At 44.1% G+C, this 18,984-nt stretch overlaps 1 protein-coding gene across 8 annotated transcripts in view; it reads right to left on the reverse strand.

Annotated features, from left to right (window-relative positions):
- The window catches only part of Rbm47 (RNA binding motif protein 47), a 157,455-nt gene that overhangs the window by 67,795 nt on the left and 70,676 nt on the right, over positions 1 to 18,984 (reverse strand). The window contains exon 1 of one of the 8 annotated variants that reach the window (XM_063240624.1): positions 5,047 to 5,071. The exons of 5 other annotated variants lie outside the window; for them this stretch is intronic. The gene's annotated coding sequence lies outside the window, so the exon portion shown is untranslated. 2 more of the 8 variants (XM_013154452.3, XM_003471632.4) reach the window with 2 other exon arrangements.

The raw sequence follows: 18,984 nt of genomic DNA on the forward strand, positions 1-18,984 counted from the left end.
TTCCAAAAATAGACTTCTCTCTTCCTACCCTTCCAGGTGGTGATATTTCCATGCCACTCTCCTCTCTCTCTCTCCCTCTCTCTCTCTCTCAGCACTGGAGAGTGAATCCAGGGCCTTTGCACTGAGCTAATAACCCCAGACCTTTTTTTATTTTTAAATTGCCCAGGCTGGGCATGAACTTATCCTCCGGTCTCAGCCTCCCAGAGTGCTGGGATTACAGGCATGCACCGCCATAATCGCTTGTAAAGTTCTTTATTTTTATGAAATCCAAGAACAGCCAAAGCTAATCTGTAGACAAAGTCGGATTGCTGGTGGGGGTGGGATCCCAGGAAGCAGGGAGGCTGAGTCTCCCGGATGGTGGCCCTGACCCAGGCCGTGGTCACATGTACAAATTGATCCAGGTGCATACTTCAGTTATATCCAGCATACCTAAAATGTTTAAGAATATTTTTCGAAATATCGTCTCAACTCAGTTTTATGGTTTCCTCTGATGCTTCCCATCTCGTTCACATTTCCGTGAATGGCAAATGGATTCACAGCCGTCTCATGATTCTACAAATTACCTGTATATAAACATGTTCAAGTAATCGAATGGATCCCTTTAAGTAAAAACCTTATTACTGTCTTGGATGAAAACATTTCTAACTGATTTACATTTCTCATTGTCTTTTTTTTTTTGGTGGTGGTGATGCTGGGGATTGAACTGAGGGCCGTTGCACTGAATCACATCCCTAGTATTTTTTATTTTGAGATGTGATCTTTTTGCTAAGATTTTTAGATTGGCCTTGAACTTGGGATCCTCCCACCTCACCTCCCTCGTGGTGTGGATTCCAGGCGTGCACCACCACATCTGGCCCCACCATCATTTTCAACACAGCTATGGAACATCCTGTTCTTGGTCAGCCAAGGTTATCCTTAGAAATCCAAAGCTCAGCTGAGATGGAGCAGTGGCTTCTGGGTTATTATTCTCTGCAGAACGACAGTGTCTGCTGTCCCTTTCTGTCTGCTGCTGTTTGTCACGCCTGTGTGGCTGCCTCTACTCATGTCTCTCCTCATTTATTTTCTTTCATTCATTCATTTAGTCACATATTTGATCCCATTTTGAGCACCTACTATGTGCTAAGCACTGGGGATAGCGTGGTGGATAACCCAGCCATGACCCATGACCTGCATTTATCTGGGGGCCAAGAATAAAGCGAGTGTGAGTTGGATCCTGCAGCGGAGCTACAGGACCTAACTGAGGGGCAGGACTGTCACCTGGAGGAAGTGATATTTAAGAACTGAGAACTGAGAACCTACTTCAGAATGATCCCTTAGTAAACGTTTATTGAATGAATGAATGAACGACTGGTCACTAGCCTGGTAAAGAGAAGTGAGAGAGCTCCCCTGGGAAGCCACAAGTGTTATTGAAAGATATCTGAATAAGAGTTCAGAGGCCCTGAGCGAGGAGATGGCAGAATTCAGCATTAATTCTGACCACCCCAGAGTTTACTGCTTTCCCCGAGGCCTTGAGTTGCTGGACTAGTGGAGGAGGGTTGGCATCATTTAGGTAAACTACACATTTCGGTTGGTTCTTCTCTCATCCTACAGCAGCCAGAAATGGCCCTGGGATCTGGAAAGACTCCTTCAGGCTGCCTGCAGGGGTGGGGGCCCAGTCCCTACCCAAGTGACTTTTCAGCAGTTACCACATTCATATTGAAAGGGTGTCACCCACCCGTGCCTTAACAGAGCAGTGACAGCTCTGTCCAGAAACGTCAATGCAGGTCTGCTTTCCTAGGATTTAGGACATGATACACTTACTTTAGGATGTGCATTATCTTTCCCTGATATTTTTTTTACAAATTGAGAGTAACTGTCAGTCTAAACCTGGCACTGCACCTGGAATCCCAACTATTTGGGGGGCTGTGGAAAGAGGATTACAAATTTAAGGCTAGTTTGGGTAACTTAGCCAGAACTTGTTTCAAAATAAAACTTCAAAAAAGGACTGGGAATTGTAGCTCAGTGCTACGGTGCTTGCCTAGCATGTGTGGGGGTTCAATCCCCAATAAGATAAAAAATAAAAGAGTAACTAGCATTCTATAGAACAGACAGACACACAACAATCCTTGTAGAGAGACATTACTCAATTCTGCGCATTATAAAGCCAACCTGACATACAGCATTATTATCATCTCTGATTTTACAGTAGCAAACTTTAAAATGCCAGTGATGTGGGCAAGTTATTTAGGGTTTCATTTGATCCATGATTTGACCCATCCACAAACTGCAATGAAGCTCTAACCTCTGACAAGAGGTGTAAATGTACCCTTTGGTGACTCCACTTTCTACTATTCCAGAGACTTGGGGAACATGAAATCGAGTACAACCAAAGGAACAGATTACATAGAACAACAATTTGCCTGATGGAATAAAAGCAAACCAAGAAACGACACTACCTAAAGATAGTTTGTGTTTAGATATTTTCCTCCAGTGTCTTTTCTGTGCCTCCAACAAAATTTTAGACTGAACTTTACAGATCACAGAATGAATGCATAAGCTCTTCTGCAGGACAGAATTTTTATTTTCGATTTATGTGGTATCACAGAAGGTCAAAAACTTCACAGCTGCCTAAGAATCTAAATGCACCTGTGTGACAGGCAAGTTTTCATACTCTTGTTTCGAAAGCTTAAAAGAGAGGTAAGAAAAGTTTAATCCACTCGTTAAAAAGGTTAAGTAAACTTTTCAGTGGCAAGGTAATGAAATGACTTGCTGGTAAACCCGGACTTCTGCTGTGCATTAAACAGACACCAACTCTGCCGTTCTCCTGGAGAACCCACTCTCAATGCTCCCTACAACCTCTGGGTTGTTAGATCGAGTGCTGTTTGTCTTAACACACGAAGCCAACAGGGAAGCTCTCCCCTGTGAGAAGCTTTTTCCAGTTTTCAAATAATCATTTCTCCTGGCCACTTTTAAATGACTGGAAATTTATCGGAAGACCTTTGTCTTAGGAACTGCCACTGTGTCACTGGGCAGAAATGAATACAGATCATGTTTTTCTCATAATTAATGAGCTTTTAAATTTTAGTGCCCTGTCTTCCTAATTTTGTCTGCTACAGTCAACAGGCCGAAGATTCCATATGGTTGTTATACTTCGTGTATTAAACTGCAAAACTAAAACTGGTGATCACAGAAACCTTTCAGTGCTATTCTTTTTCTAGACTTTTCTAGTCTCTATTTGAGTTTTACGGACAGCACAGTCACAGGTATCTGTGTCCAGGATCTTGCTATTATAATGATCACAGGTAAACAGCTGATTAGGGTTTCAGTTTTATCACATGCACTTACATTTTTCTATGCCCCCCAAAGTTAGAGTATAAAGACAGGACTCCCAACAAAGATTTACTCATTAGTTTCTCCAAAACCATGACTAGTCCTTCTCAAGCCGCCCCGTTCCGAAACACAGATGTGAAGATAAGAGGCAGTCTGAAGGCTGACCTTTAATTTGTTATCTTGTCTACATTTAACAGAAGGGAGGGAGGGGGCAGGGCAGAAAGTCTGAAAGTATTTTCATGAGACCAGAGCCACCATTTAGCAAAAACCTTCAAATGAAATGAGTCACCATGCACAGCACAAGGTGACACTTGCCATTTAGAATCCAGGCACCTGCCGCTGAACTCCTCACTAAAGCAAACGCCAGTGTGGGGCTGGGTCCCCCAGGAGCCTCAAGCACAGAGAGACCCCACTCCGCCCCTCCCCTCCTGCGACACTCACGTCCCTCTTAAAAAACCAAAAGCAATGTTTGCCAGAACTCGGCAATCCTCTAGGTCCCCAAAGCCACACAGCCACAGAGAAAGAGAATTTGCAAAGAAATTCTTTCTAATCACCCCCTAACCATCCCTGCTCCATCAGCAGAAAGGAGCCCAAATTGTATGTAATCTGGAATTTTAAATATTAAAAAATACTGAAGAACGAAACAAGTACCTGCCAAACACCTGGCGCTCTCGGCCCGGCTTGCTCTCTCCTCCCACACACTGGCAACGGAATGCCCTTCAAACCCACGGCTCAGTGCTTTGGGTAAATGTTTTACGAGACACTAAACAGCCTGTGTCCCACCCTTAGAGCAAACATCATCGAGAGAACACAATATAATGGTCGCAAAGATACTGTGTGGTGTACAATAGTGTCAATGCACAAGCAGGCTTTATTTCCACACTTCCCTCGGGACAGAAAAGGGAAGGAGGACCCCAGATTTGCAGAGGGTGTGTGTGAGAGAGAGAGGGCTGCGGACAGCAGCAGGAAAGGCTTCTAGAAATACGCCCTGGTACTAGGGGCTTTTTGTTGTTCTGTTTAGAAGGTGGCATTGTGATAAGCTCATTGTTCTAATCCCGAATGGGCAAGATCTGGCTTGCCACATGAAGGTGTGTAAGACAAAGATTAACAAAGGGGCGAGCACCCCAGGGCGTCCGCACGCAGCAGCGACTGACTGACCTTCCACACACAGTATTCCTGCTCAGCAGTGAAAACACAACTTGAAAAAGGTCTCCATAAACTCTCTTCCACCCCAACAAAATCTACATCCCGTTCTCTGCAAACCACCCCCCACCCCGCCCCAGTACTTTGGTCTCAGTTAAGAAGCAGCTCTGCTTCGAACCAGAAGTCTCGCATTCCATTCGAGTTAACAATTACTGTACAACTGGAGGATCACAGAAACCTGCCGGCTCCCCGGGATTTGCACGCCCAGAATACCAGCTGCTTCCTGGCACCGGCGGGGTTAACTGGAGGGAGCCGGGGATCACCTGTCTACTTCCCTTACAGGAAGCACCTCTGGAGCCGGCAGGATCTTGGCCCTGGTGGGCCACACACCTACCTGCTTGCCAAGCGCAGAGAGGACGGTCTGAGGAAGCAGTTATCGGGGCCCATGAGCCCTGCTCACCAAAGGAGACCCAGAGAAGAAGGCAGAGTTTGCTCTGGCTTTGGAATCACACGCACACATGCACACACAGGTTAGGCAAACAGGAACAGCCATCCTCTCCTCCCCACCTGACCTCAGTCCCCACGCGCACTCACAGTTCTGCATTTCGGAGGTCTAGTCGAGTGGAAAGGAAACTGAAGGAAGACTTGACATCACAGTGTTTCTACACGCCAGCTGTGTGACCTTAAGCAAGTACCTTGACCTCTCTGAGGCTGTTTCCTCATCTATGAAATTAAAACTATCAACAGCCCTGAGGGGTATCTTAAAGAACCCCAAGTCTCCCACACTGAGCAGAGCCATCCTTTACATCTCCACAGCAGGGCTTGCCTTGGTGTCCTGCCCTCCCTACCTTCTGTGTAGTGGGGGTCTCATCTTATTTCCTGGGTGGGTTACCGAAGCTCTGGGTTAGTTCTGTGCATAAAGGCAGCTGATTGACTTCTCCCAGGTCAGATTGACTCATCTGTCTTGGGTGGGTTTCCCAAAGGGCCGCTTATCTGCCTTTATCTCCCTGCTCAGGGGCATGGGACAGGGCCGGGCTGCCCCGGGCTAAGCTCTCCTGGCTTGCACAATCCCTCTCCTCTGCCCTCTAACACAATTAGCCAACCGGGGAGGGTTGGCCATGGCTCCCTCCCTGCTTCCTGCCTGGCCTCCCTGAGCGCCTTGAATGTGTCCTGTGTCGCTGTGACACCATCCACCCGTTCGGCTTCGGCTTTGGGTGCCGGTGTCGCCCGGCCTCCATAGCAAAGAGATCCGAGGTTCAGAGCCTGGAACGGACCCCATCGCAGCCCAGGCTGCCCAGGCTGACCGCCTGGCGCTGAGGCTGGGCCTCCCCTCTGCCCAACTCCAGCCACCCTGGCCTGCTAGCAGGTCCTCGCCAAGTCTCATCTGTGTCCTGGGTCGCAGCCCCTGGACAGTCCTCCGCTCCTCCCTTGCTCCCCCTGGGCTGCTCAGCTTTTCCCCCTCAGTTGCAGGGTCTCGGCCTTTAAAACCCCCTTTCTGGCCTCTCGTGCCCCTTGAAGAAAGGCAAGTCTCTGAAGTGACATGGTGAGTGGAGGGGGGGGTGGCTCCTCCACAGGAGCTTCTTTGATCCCCTCTTGGGGTGCAGGCATCAACCTCCCTGGCAAGTGGACTCCCCACTCTCCTGACCCCTGGGGCCCTGGCATCTGTCTCTTCCCGCTTCTGTGTCCGGGACCTCAGCTGGACACTGAAAGAGAAATCCGAAGAGCTTTCTGAACCGAAAGCAAGGTTGGGGGGCCGTATGTGGAGGCCCATACCTGTAACCCCAGCACTCGGGAGGCTGCAGCAATAGGACCCCTGGGAATTCGAGGCCAGCCATGAGACCCCATCTCAATGCTCCCAAAATATCCCCAGCCCTTTTCTTTTTTGAGACAGGGTCTCACTATGTATTCCAGCTGGCCTTGAACTCACTGTGTACCCCAGGCTGATATCCAACTTGCAGTGATCCTCCTGCCTCAGCCTCCCAAATTCTGGGATTATAGGCTTGTACCACCAGGCCTGGATGTATTTAGTTTGATTCAGGGTCTTGCTAATTTACTAAATCACTCAGGTTGAGCTTGAATTTGCTAAAACTCCTACGTCAACCTCCCAAAGTGCTGAAATTACAGGTCTAGGTCAATTACGTCTGGCTTTTTTTTAATTGAATAAGAAAAATGACCTATAAAGTCAAGCTGGCAACTGAGCCAGCCATTAAATCACGCTCCCCCCCCTGCAAAACAAACAAACAAACAAACAAAAACCAAGCACAGTTCGAGAAATGAGCAGAACAACCATGAACTTGATGTAGCAGGTTTCATTCAGTTGCATCGAACAGGTCAGCAGACAAGAGAATCCAGGAGGGTCGTCCCTGGGGCTCGGGCTCACAGCCCAGTGACGCTGAGGTCCACTCACCCTGGGATGGGCCTGTGCCTCTGTCATTTTGTGCCTCTTTAAGATGCGCTGGAGTCCTGCTCTCCTGGGCCTCCTCCCCACTCCCTTCCCTCCACCTGCTCTTCTGATCTCCGCAGCCACCCATGCCTTCACTCCCCATCTACTGACCAACTCTAGGCTGGAGCTGTCGTCTGGCCACAGAATCCAAGGAAGTAGTGTGGGTTCCTGCACTTCACTTAAACATTTTTGGGTCATTTTTTTCCTGTAACAACTTTGATATTTGATTTTAAATCCTGTAGGTTATATTAAGACATCCTGTGCTTTTTTTACATTTAAATTTTTCCCTTTTCTTCTTTTTTTGTATCTGTTTGCTGTTGTTTTGTGTTCTTTTTCGAGGGCTTCTTGTGCTCTACACGGCACTCGGGAGGCTACTGTCATCACTCACTGCTATCTCTCACTGCTCACAGGCTAAATTATTATGCGCCCCCGAGAAAGGACTGCGTGCTGTGTAAGTGGTTTGCAGTGACACCTCCTGCCCCTAGCTCGGCATTTCCAAACTGAGTTTTTGCTCTTTTGTCAGTGGTATGCCAGGTGAAGGTATACCCCAGAATGTCCAACTTCAGAGCTCTGGTGGGACAGAATAGGAACCTCAAGAGGTTGCTGCCCTGTGCTCCAGGCTGCATCAGAGCATGCTTTGGGGCCGCTTCTACCCTGGGAGACTGTGAGGCCAGCATATATTCAGATTCTGCAAAGGCTTTTGAGCTACCTGGAACGTGGGAAAAGAAGAGGAGATGTGGAGATTACTCTGGAGCCTCCCAAGGCCGGGGAACTCCTGCAGGAGAGGGCTTTGAAGAGAGCCAGGCGTGTGGGCTCAGCAACAGTTTACTACCCAGCTGGACCTCAACCCAGATGAAGGAAGATTCTGGAAGCCTTTAGTGTTCTCCCAAGATGCCCAAGCAAGAAGCTGGAATAATACAAATTCTTCAGCCCTAGAAAAAAATAAGCTGGAATAGGCGAGGGAGTACATGAGCGAGCTACACCACCCAGAGCGGTCTTTCTTTCACAGGGAATATCATCTCCTAGACCAACAGCTTTCAGAGTGAGGTCCCTGGAGCCCCAAGAGGTCACCGAGACACTGAATGCACTATGCTAACTTCTGTGCTAGGGACCAAAAAGGGGTGCAATCTGCTGCCACTGTAAGAGGCAGTGCCTCTAAAGTGGACTAGTATCAGTCCCAATACTATGTAGATAAATAAATGTTTGATGGGGGCTGAGGGTGTAAATTAGTGTTACAGGACTCATATACTGTGCTAAAAGCCCTGCTTTCAATTCCCAGGAACAGGGATTAGGGGTGGGGCACAATAAACTGTGTCTTGATAAAACAGTAAAATATTAATTTTATTAAATCTCAACCCTAAAGCATATGGAAAGTACAGAAAAGCTCTGTGCACAATTATGATGGTCATTTTAAGGAGAAACTTTGACTGATTGCTGGCGCACTAGCCACTTTGGACCCGGAATGTCATTTGTGCTTGAAAGAACTAACTATGGTTATTTAGTCTTGGATATTTAACATTTTCTAGAAAATGAAAAAGATGCCAGGTGTGGTAGCACAGGCCTGTAGTCCTAGCACCTTGGGAGCTGAGACAAGAGGATCACAAGTTCAAGACCAGCCTGGGTAATAATTTAGCAAGACCCTCTCTCAAAATAAAAAAAGTATGTGGTAAGCACTACTGTAATCTGTTTCCTCACACAAGAAACACAAGAAACAAGGAAAGTTAAATATTGGTGGGCAGGAAGATTGGAACCCAATCAGATTGTAAAAATTTTAGCTTAAAACTATTAGGTTTATGGTGCAGTCTAAAAATGGACATTCCCAAAGATGGTTGGCTTTTCCACATGTACAAGGTATGTTAAAATATGCTAAATGTTTAAATAAAAAAATCACTATTGTAAAAGACACATTGTCATTAACCTTTCTCAAAATACTCTCCCTCACTTCCAACACATTTATCCCCCTATTATTGCTACTTTGTTTTGTTTTATTGTTTTGTTTTTGGTACCAGGGATTGAACGCATGACTTTGCACTTGCCAGACAGGGACCTGTGCCACCGAGCTACATCCTCGGGCCCTCTTGTCGCCTCTGCAGCAGCTCATACTTTACATCTACAGCAATTTCTGCCCAATCAAGACATTACACTGTTTCCTAATCCATTACAGTGTTTCCTAATCCATCTTTTTCACCAGATATGGTACCAAGTGACTTCTGGCTCTTCCCTGAAGTCAAAATGACTATAAAATGTAAACAGTTTTAATCTACTGGGGACACTGAGGCAACCACAATGGCACAACTGAAGATACTCATGAAAGAGTATTTCCAGAACGGCTTCAGAAAGTGAATGAAAGAATGACAGGATAAGTGTGCTCAAACATGTGAGGGAGAACATGGTGTGTGTGTGTGTGTGTGTGTGTGTGTGGTAATAGCATTGTGTCTATTCTTGTAATAACATTTTTAAAAATTTAAACAGGGCCAGGGATTTAGCTCAGTAGCATAAATGCCTGCCTGGCAAGCGCACGGTCGTGAGTTCGATCCCGAGTTTGATCCCTGGTACCAGAAAAAGAAAAAAAAAAAAAAAAAAACCCCTACGTAAAAATTTAACCATGACTATATTTTTGCACATTGCATACGTGTCCTGAATTTTAGTGAATGCATTTCCGTTGCTCATCTCTGAGTCTCACGGCTGCATGTTCTGCTATGAGCACAGGAGAGAAGTTGTTAGGCTGTGTCAGAGAAATGCATCCAGAACTTCCTTCTGGACCTTCCATTTGGACCTGGAGCAAACCAAGGCCACTCATGATTGACAACACTGTTCTGGGCTGGGGATCAGTGCGCAGCAATGGAGCACAGATACTGTGCAACACCATTAACCGGAAGCCACTGGGAACCACTGCTGTGCTAGACTCATCCTTGGGAATGGGCTGGGAATTTCTCCAAATGAATCTGTACCAACTAAAGCAATGCTGTTTTTCACAAGATCATGACCCAGGCCACAGGTTATATTTAACGAGCTTGGGCTCAACTGCCAATAAACAAGGGAGAGTTCCTTGATGAACCAGCATGGAAGCAGGTATTTGCCCTCCACTGGGCGGAGTAACCTGCAAATACCAAAGTGAATTTGCTTGGTAGGGGAGGGGCTTCCCCATATATGTGGCTGATTATTGTTAGAGATGTGAGGCACACCGAATTACAGTACAGCACTCATGTGCATGAAAGCCAAGGGCTTTGAATATTAGTCTAGAGGACAGAGCAGTACAAGAAGAGGAGAAAAAAGGCCAGTATACAGGAGAAAGATGACGAAATGGGAAGGTGAAGTAATTAAGGGGAGGGGTGTATTTTGGAAGCCAAGCCTCAAGGGCAGATTTATTAGAAAGAGAGGGCTGGAGAAATCCACAGGTGGGCACCGGAAAGAAAAGTAAGACAAACCATGACCTTGACACGTGTCCTGGCCTCATGGCAGCACCACTGCCAAGTCAGATACTGGCCTGACTGTGCCAGCTCAGACCCTTTATTTGCCCATGAAATCTGGATTCTGCAGTGCTGACAGGAATAGCAGCCAGAGTAAAAAGGAGAACAAGCTGAGATGCAAGCACAGTTCCCCCTTAAATGGCCTTGAATCACCAAGGTTTTCACAGCCTTCCCCTTCGAAAAGCCTCCCAAGTTTATTTTGTGTTAATGTGGTGCTGGGTCAAACCCAGGGTCCCTCACAAACCAGGCAAGTGTGCAACCACTGACTAGACCCCCCGCCCTGGTTTTGTGTGTTTCTTGTTTTCTTGACACAGGGTCTCACTGTGTTGCCCAGGTTGGCCTCAAATTCCTGGCCTCAAGCGATTCTCCTGTTCATCCTCCCAAGTATCTGGGACTACACATGTGCACCACTGAGCCTGGAATCTGTGCTTATGCCTGCTAAGCATATATCAAGCAGAACTCGGCCCAAACCGTAACTCATTGGAGTCCCAAAGCCAAGACAGAAGCCACTGACTGTGGATCCAAGAACTCACCTTCCAACCTCAGCACACAGGGTCACGGGTCCCTGCCTGCTTTGTAGCGTTGGGATATGAAGGTGACAGAAGCCAGTATCCCCTTGGCTCCCCAGCTGCTTGGCTGCTTTTCCATATCATCAGTGATAACACATAGAGAGCACAGAGTTTTCCCTACTGTGCTGAGCTACAGGCCCCATGGCCTTTCAGAAATGAAGTGCTTGCACGGTGGTGCTGCTGTCCATGAGCAGTCAGAGCCTGATGGTAGGCACTGTGGGCTCTGTAAGCTGTCCAGGTTCTATTGCCTTTTTTTTTTTTTTTTTTTTTTTTTTTTTTGTTTTGTTTTTTTGTCTTTTTCCTTTTTATCGGTACCAGGGATCGAACTCATGACTGCCTGCTTGCAAGGCAGGCGCTTATGCCGCTGAGCTAAATCCCCAGCCCCCTTTTTTTTTTTTTTTAAACAGGATCTTGCTATGTAGTTCAAACTGGCTTCGAATTCACAGTGATCTTCCTGCCTCAGCCTCCCGAGTTTGGGGATTACAGGTATGTGCTATCACACCCAGCTCAGCAGCATATTTTTTCTTCCTCCTGCATACCCCAAGTTGTTAAAAATATAAAAGAAAACTTCTTAGCTAGCAGAACACACAAATTCCAGCTCACTGGTTCCTCATTTAAAGTATTGGCTGGCGAGCTTGCAGATCTGATTTTTAAGCTAAATGGCTGGTAGATGTTACCAGAGATGATGGCTGCCTATCTTCCATCTGACCTGCCCTGGATCTGCACCCTCTACACAGGGCATCACTGCATCTTTGCCATGGTTCTCTTCAAAGAAGAACTCGGGGCTAGGATGTAGCTCAGCTTGCCTAGACAGCACACGCAAGAGCCTAGGCTTAAAAATCAGCTGTGAATGTGGCAGAAATGACACTCTCACTAGGACAATTAGACAAACAGGTCTCAAAATAAGCCAGAAGGCTGAGGGCTTAAATCCATGGGAGAGTGCTTGCCTAGCATGTGTGAGGCCCTAAGTTCCTGCTCAAACACTGCAAACAGTGAAAATGCTAGCCACTTGGAGGCCTACGTCAGATGATCGTTGCAAGTTAGAGACCAGCCTGGGTTACAAAATGTGCTCAAGGCCAGCCTGCACTGCATAGTGAGACTCTGTCTCAAAAAGACAAAAATAAATAAAAATAAAAACACTGCAAAAAGTGGTACACAGCTTCAACTCCCACAGGAGGCTGAGGCAGGAGGAGCACAAGTTTGAACCCTACCCTGAGCAATGCAGCTACTTAGTGAGACTCTGTCTAACCCTTAAAAATTAAAAGAAAAGAGGAGGAAGAAGAAGAGGAGGAGGAGAAAAAGAAGAAAAAGAAAAAGGTCTGGGAATGTAGCTCAGTGAGAAGGCCCTGGGTTCAATTTCTAGTACCATGAAAAATAAAATAAAACATAAACTAAAGTTGAATAGTTTAAAATCGTCTTGTTTTCTTTGAGCACATATGTGTTTGCATTTTTATTTAAAAGTAAAGGATGCATATATAACACACACACACAAAAAAAAACCCTAGCAATGCCCTTGGATATAGCTTGGTGTACAAATGTTCACACTTCCTCCCAGCACTTCAGAGGAAATTAGGACCCACTGTGGTTAAGTGAAATATTTCAAGTCACACACTAACTGGGGACAAACAGGTCAGGGACAGAAACTCAGTTTCCTGAATTCTAATTATTTTCCTACTTCAGAGTACTAAAAGAGTACATTTTAGTACTAAAAATTGAACTCAACAAATACTTATGAAATATTTCCAACTCTTACCCATAAAGTCTTTTAGTCTTACTGCAAAAAACTATACACAAAACGAATACACCCCGTGCAACACTGTTACGTAACTGCATGTGTAAAACAGAGCCACGTGATAAAACTTCTATAGCAGGAGGAAGGTTCAATTACCTTTGATGTTCAGTACATGGCTTTTTCCCCTGAGCCTGGTTTCACTATCTAGTCCAGGCTGACCCTGAAATTGGGATCCTCCTGCCTCAACCTTCTGAGTGCTGGAATTATGGCATGTGCCACCACATCTGGCAGTACAGCCACCATGCCTTGAAATGCATGGCTCGTGAACGTTTGAAATGCGGGCAACCCAACTAAGGAACACTTAAATTATATTTAATTTTGGCTAATCTAAATTTAAAGAGCGACATCTAGCTATTGAGTATCCTATTGGATATCCCAGGTTGAAAAACACACACCTGTAATCCTAGAACTCAGGAGGCTGAGGCATGAGGTCAGCCTGGGTTACATAATAAGAATTTGTCTCAAATACACCCATGTGCATGCCCAAATAAATGAATGAATGAATAACTATACATCTGGATGGAAAAATCCATGACATACATTCTGTAACTTGTTCTTTACTTATGGGAGAAAGCACTACTGACCACAGACCTCATTTCTTCTCAGTTCTCTGTGCCACCATCTTCCCCTACCTGGACCAGATGTATTAAATGAACATTAGAGCCCAGAGTGGTAGCCCAGGCCTGTAATCCCAGCACTAGGAAAGCTGAGGCAGGAAGATCACCATGAGTTTGAGGCCAACCTGGGCTACATAGTGAGTTCAAGTTTAGCCAGAATTACAGAGCAAGATCCTATCTCCCCTCCACCCCCCAAAAAGATGATCCCTATTTGCCATCCTTGATGAGAGTGGCATGGATGAGCTGGAAGAGGTTGTACCTGAACTGAGCTCCAAAGGAGGACATTTATACAGGTGAAGAGGGAAGGTCAGGTACAAGGGTCCCCGCGGAGACAGAAGTGATTGGGGCTCTGCTGACCTAGGACATTAGGGCTGTGGCTCCAAAAACAAGGGCTAGGGGGAGGACAGTGAGGGGACAGGCAGAAGGGTAGCTCCACCTTAGGATTTTACAATTTCAGGAGTTTGGGTTTTTGAATGAAGCCTCTGAAGGTATAAACAAGATAAAGACAAGAAAAATGCATTTGTGAAAGACAGTTCTGATATCTGGCCACAGACCAGGCTGCGTAAAGGACAGAAACATTTGCACCCACTAGAAGTTTTGTTTTTCTTTAAGAAAAGCACTAGTTGTTTATGAAAGTACATAGAAGTTGCAGAAAAACAAACATGAACGATATTAAACCAGGTGCCTACCGTTCAAACTCAACAATTGCTGACACTTTTCTGTGCTTCCTTCAGGTCCTCCCACACCCTTCCATGGCTATTGTAATAATTTGGGTATAAACTTACGACTTGGAACAGAATAGGAAAAGGATAGTGTTAGGAAATGCCAAAAAAAGAAATCTTTAAGCGGGGTGGCCAGGTGAAGAGAAAGGTCAGTAGCACCAAGAGACCAGAGTTGAGATTCAGCTTTTCTGTTAGGAGTCAACCTTGGCTTCTTCCTATTTAAAATTTTATTTAGTTTTGGTTTTTTTGAGACAGGGTCTTGGAATGTAATTCAGGCTGTCCTTGAATTCATAGGTAGCCTCAGCTGAATTTGCAGCTGTAGTCCTGCCTCAGCCTCCCGAGGGCTAGGATTACAGGTGTGCACCACGACGTCCCGCTGGCTTCCTCATTTTAGAATCGAGGTACCATCTGCCTCAACTTCTTAACCCCTTCTTATAAGTGACTAGGAGCCAAGTGGGACTTTGGAGACACCCCAGCATCGTCACCAAGACCTAAAATGAAACTAAAATGTGTGTATATGTATGCCTGTGTGTATTTTAAGTGAACATCACATAAAGATACCAGTGCTTATTACAAGACAAAAATAGTCCTTTCACATTGAGCTGTATCAACAGGTTCTATGCATAAAGTAATTCAGTGCATTCTGAGCAATGTTGTAAGAAGATTCTTTTTCTGGGCTCATGGGACATGGAGCAGGGAGTATAAATGGGAACTGTTTTCACACAGGACTTCACCAAGCAGACTATTAGCTTCTTCCGAGGAGTTGAGAAGTTTTCAAATCCTAGTTCATCTCTGCACACAGTAGGGAAAACAAAATCACAACCACCTGCGAGGGAATCCCAAAGTATGCATTCAGGTACGAAAGCTCAGGACCTAGCCATTTTCTAGGCTAATAGGTAAATGTCTAACCTCTAGCGGCCCACACAGGATGTACTCAAGCACAGAGTTTTTTTTTAAAATACTGGTGCCTGGGCTTCCCCTCAGAGCAATTAACTTAGAGGCTTAATGGCACCTGTAACATTATCATCTTTTACAAGTTTGCAAAATGATTGAAATCTGAAGCAGAGAAAGATGCCCCAGTTCAAGGCAGCAAGAGGTCTTAGTTTCAGAACCTCACTGATTTTACAGACACAGAATTTTTTGTTATTCTTGATGAAACCAACGGGATTTACCTGACTCTTGTTATTTACTGGTAACCAGTACCAGTACAGACCCTGGGAAGTAGGGCTGAGGTGAACACGAGGCATTCTATTTCTGTCTGTCCTGGGTGCTGCAGCTGTGGACACATCTGGGAGCGACCTGTTTTAACCAATGTGCAGCCTTGGATGGCGCCCGACACGGTACAACTGTGATGCAAGACAACAGCTAGCTTGAAATCCATGTTTCTGGGAACTTCGGTGCTGACATTTCAGTGTCACTCAGGAAATCTGCCGCAGATTTCAGCCTCAGAACCTTGGGACTGTTCCCCTGGCTTTCTAGAGCATGAACTCTCCTCCTACAAAGTCTGAAGCCACCACTGACCTGTTATTCGCCAAAAGACACTTAGACATTTTGTTGATGTTCATATCTTTCTTTTTCTTTGTGCCAGAGGGGAATAAAACCTCTTCCTTGTAGGAAGACAGACTTCCTTTGCAGGCAAGCACCCAGTTGCTGTCTTGATATTGGGTGAATCATGGCTCATTTCTGCCTTTCTGCTTTTTCAGTGTTGAAAATAATTTATCTTGTTGGGTGTGTTAGCTATTTTTGTGCTCCTGGGACGAAATACCAGATGCCTGCAACTTAAAGGAGGGGAGATTCATCTGGCTCCCAGTTTTCAGGTGACTGAGCCCCTGGCTGGCTCGCTCCGAGGAGGAGAGGTCATGATGGGAGGGAAGGCAAAGGACAGTTGCCAACCCAATCAGGAATCAGACACACAAGGGAGGAGCCAGGACGAGAACACCTGTTCCGGGCCATGCCTCTCACCCCTCCTTCTCACAGCCCACCTCTGGATCATGAGACCCTTCCAGGAACACTGGAGATCTAAACCATAGCACTTGGCAAAGAGCAAGTCATCAAAGAACATTAACTAAAGGGATTGGTGGATCTATGAGAATTTTGCCTAGGTGGAAAAAAAACTTTTTTAATGGGGAAATACCTTGATCAACAAGATCTTCTCCAAAGTATATAATAATCATAATTTCAGAAATTTGGGCTGGGGATTTAGCTCAGTGGCATAATCATTTGCCTGGCAAGTGTAAAGTCGTGAGTTCAATCCCTGGTACAAAAAAAAACCCAAAAAACTGATGGAGAAATGAGATACTTCCATGACAAAGAACACCTGTGGAAATTCATAGATACCAACTGAGCACTCTAAAATGTTGTGAAGCACATTCTAGAAAGAGACCACAAGAATTACAACTCCAGGGACCCCAACAGAATGAATCCACCAAGCAAGGCAAGTAATTAAATGGAGGGGGGAAAAAAGGGAACCAACAGGAAAATAAGATGACAGCGATAAGTCAATACATATCATTTATAACCACCACTGTAAATGGTCTCAAGTGACCAATCAAAAGAAACCGATTGGCAGAATGAATCAAGAAGCAAGATCTCATACAAAAAACACATTTAACTAAAAAAGAAATTCATCGACTGAAAGTCAAAGGGCAGAAAAAATATTCTGTGGAAGAAGAACCCAGAAAAAGCATGGAATAGTTACTCTATTGCACACAAAGTGGATTTCAAACCAAGATTGATTAAGAGAGACAAAGGGGTCACTATGCCCTTGTAAAAGGAACAATCTAAGAGGAAGAGATAACAATCAGAAATATACATGCACCAAATACCAGTGCACAAAACTATGTAAAACAAATGTTAAAGACATGAAAATCATTCACGGACACAACTATAATGGAGGGCCTCAATACCCCACTGTCACAAACAGATCAAATATATATATATATATATATATATAATCAGAACTAAACCAAACTTTTTAACAAACAGATCAAATATATATATATATCAGAACTAAACCAAACTTTTTAACAAATGGACTTAGTAGATGTCTGGGGTGATCCACTGTCCATCAGAATACACATTTTTCTCAGCGACACATGGGTCATAATCCAAAATAGATCACATAGTAGCTCACAGAATGTGCTTAAATAAATACAAAGGAATTGAAATTATCCCATGCATGTTATTAGACTATAGTGCAATGAAGTGGAAACCAACAATCAAAGAAACCACAAGAACTTCATAAACACGTGGGCATTAAATAAAACCCTCTTGAACAACCAATGGGTCACAAACAAAATTAAAGAAGAAATTAGACAGTTTCTACAATTAAACAATAATACCAGTACAACATACTGAAACTTATGGAATGCAATGAAGCAGTCCTATGAGGGAAATTTATAGTGGTGAATTCCCATGACGAAGAAAGAGAGTGAGCTCAAATAAACAACTTATTAGACCTGAAGCTTCTAGAAAAAGAAGCCCTAAATTCATACAAAGGAGGAAATGATAAAGATCACAACAGAAATTAATGCACTGAAAACTAAGAAAACAATTCAAAGAATCAGTGAAGAGCTAGTTCTTTGAAAGATTAAACAAAATTGACAAACCTTTAGTCAATATTATTAAAAAAGAAAGAAAGAAAGACTCAAATTCATGCAATTAAGAATGAAAAGAGTGAAATCACAATGGATCCTTCAGAAACCTATACCATCAATATTTATTTCAAGAACCTGTATTTTGATAGGATGGAAGGCACAGAACAAATGATCAGATTTCTACATACATATGAATTACCAAAGCTGAATCAAGATATAAAAATTCTAAATAAACCAATGTCAGTTAATGAAATTGAAGATATAATTAAAAATCTACCAACAAAGAAAAGCCCTGGCCCTGACAAATTCACTGCGGAATTCTACAAGAAATTTAGAGAAGACCTAATGCCACTTTCCTCAAACTCTTTAATGAAATTGAAAGGGAAGCAAAATAATAAAATAAAATAAAATAAAATAAAGCAATACTTTCAAACTCATTCCTGGAAGCAAGCATTACCCTGATACCAGAACCAAAAAAAGAGAACTACAGGCAATCTCCCTAAATAAACACAGATACCAATAAGATTCTGGCAAACAATGCAGCATATTATTGAGAAGATTACATACCATGACCATGTAGGATTCTTCGTGGGGGATGCAGGGATGGTACAACATACACAAATCAATAAATGTAATACATCATATTAACAGAACCAAAAACAAAAACCGTATGATCATCTCTACAGATGTAGAAAAAGTGTTGGATAAAGTCCAACACCCATTCATGATAAAAAAAAAAAAACCTGCAAAAAATTGGAATACATGACTTTAACTCAATCTGATAAAAGCCATCTATGCAAACTAACAGCCAACATCACACTAAATGAACAAAATCTAAAAGCTTTCACTCTAAAATCAGGAACAAGACAAGAACGTCTTCTGTCATCACTCATATTCAATATAGTTCTGGAAACATTAGCCAGAGCAATTACACAAGAGGAAAGAATAAAAGGAATAAGATAGGAAAGGAAGACGTTCAACTATCATTATTTGTGGATAACATGATATTCTACCTAGAAAACACCAAAAACTCTGCCAAAAGACTTCTCTTTAGATTTCGTTACCAAATTCAGTAACATAACTGGAAACAAAGTCAACACTCAAACATCAACAGCCTTTCTGTACTCAAGCAACAAACTCACTGAGGGAGACATTAGGTTCCCAACACCCTTCATAATAGCATCCAAATAAATGGACTATCTAGGAATAAATCTAACAAAGCAAGTAAAAGACTTTTACCTTGAAATTACAGTACTTTGAAACAGGAGATTGGAGAGAGTATCAGAAAATGGAAAGATATTCCTTGTTCTGGGGTAAGAAGAA

Source organism: Cavia porcellus, unplaced genomic scaffold (genome assembly GCF_034190915.1).
Source record: "Cavia porcellus strain 051 isolate PalLab524CR breed Dunkin Hartley unplaced genomic scaffold, mCavPor4.1 scaffold_30, whole genome shotgun sequence".
NCBI classification, from domain to species: domain Eukaryota; kingdom Metazoa; phylum Chordata; class Mammalia; order Rodentia; family Caviidae; genus Cavia; species Cavia porcellus.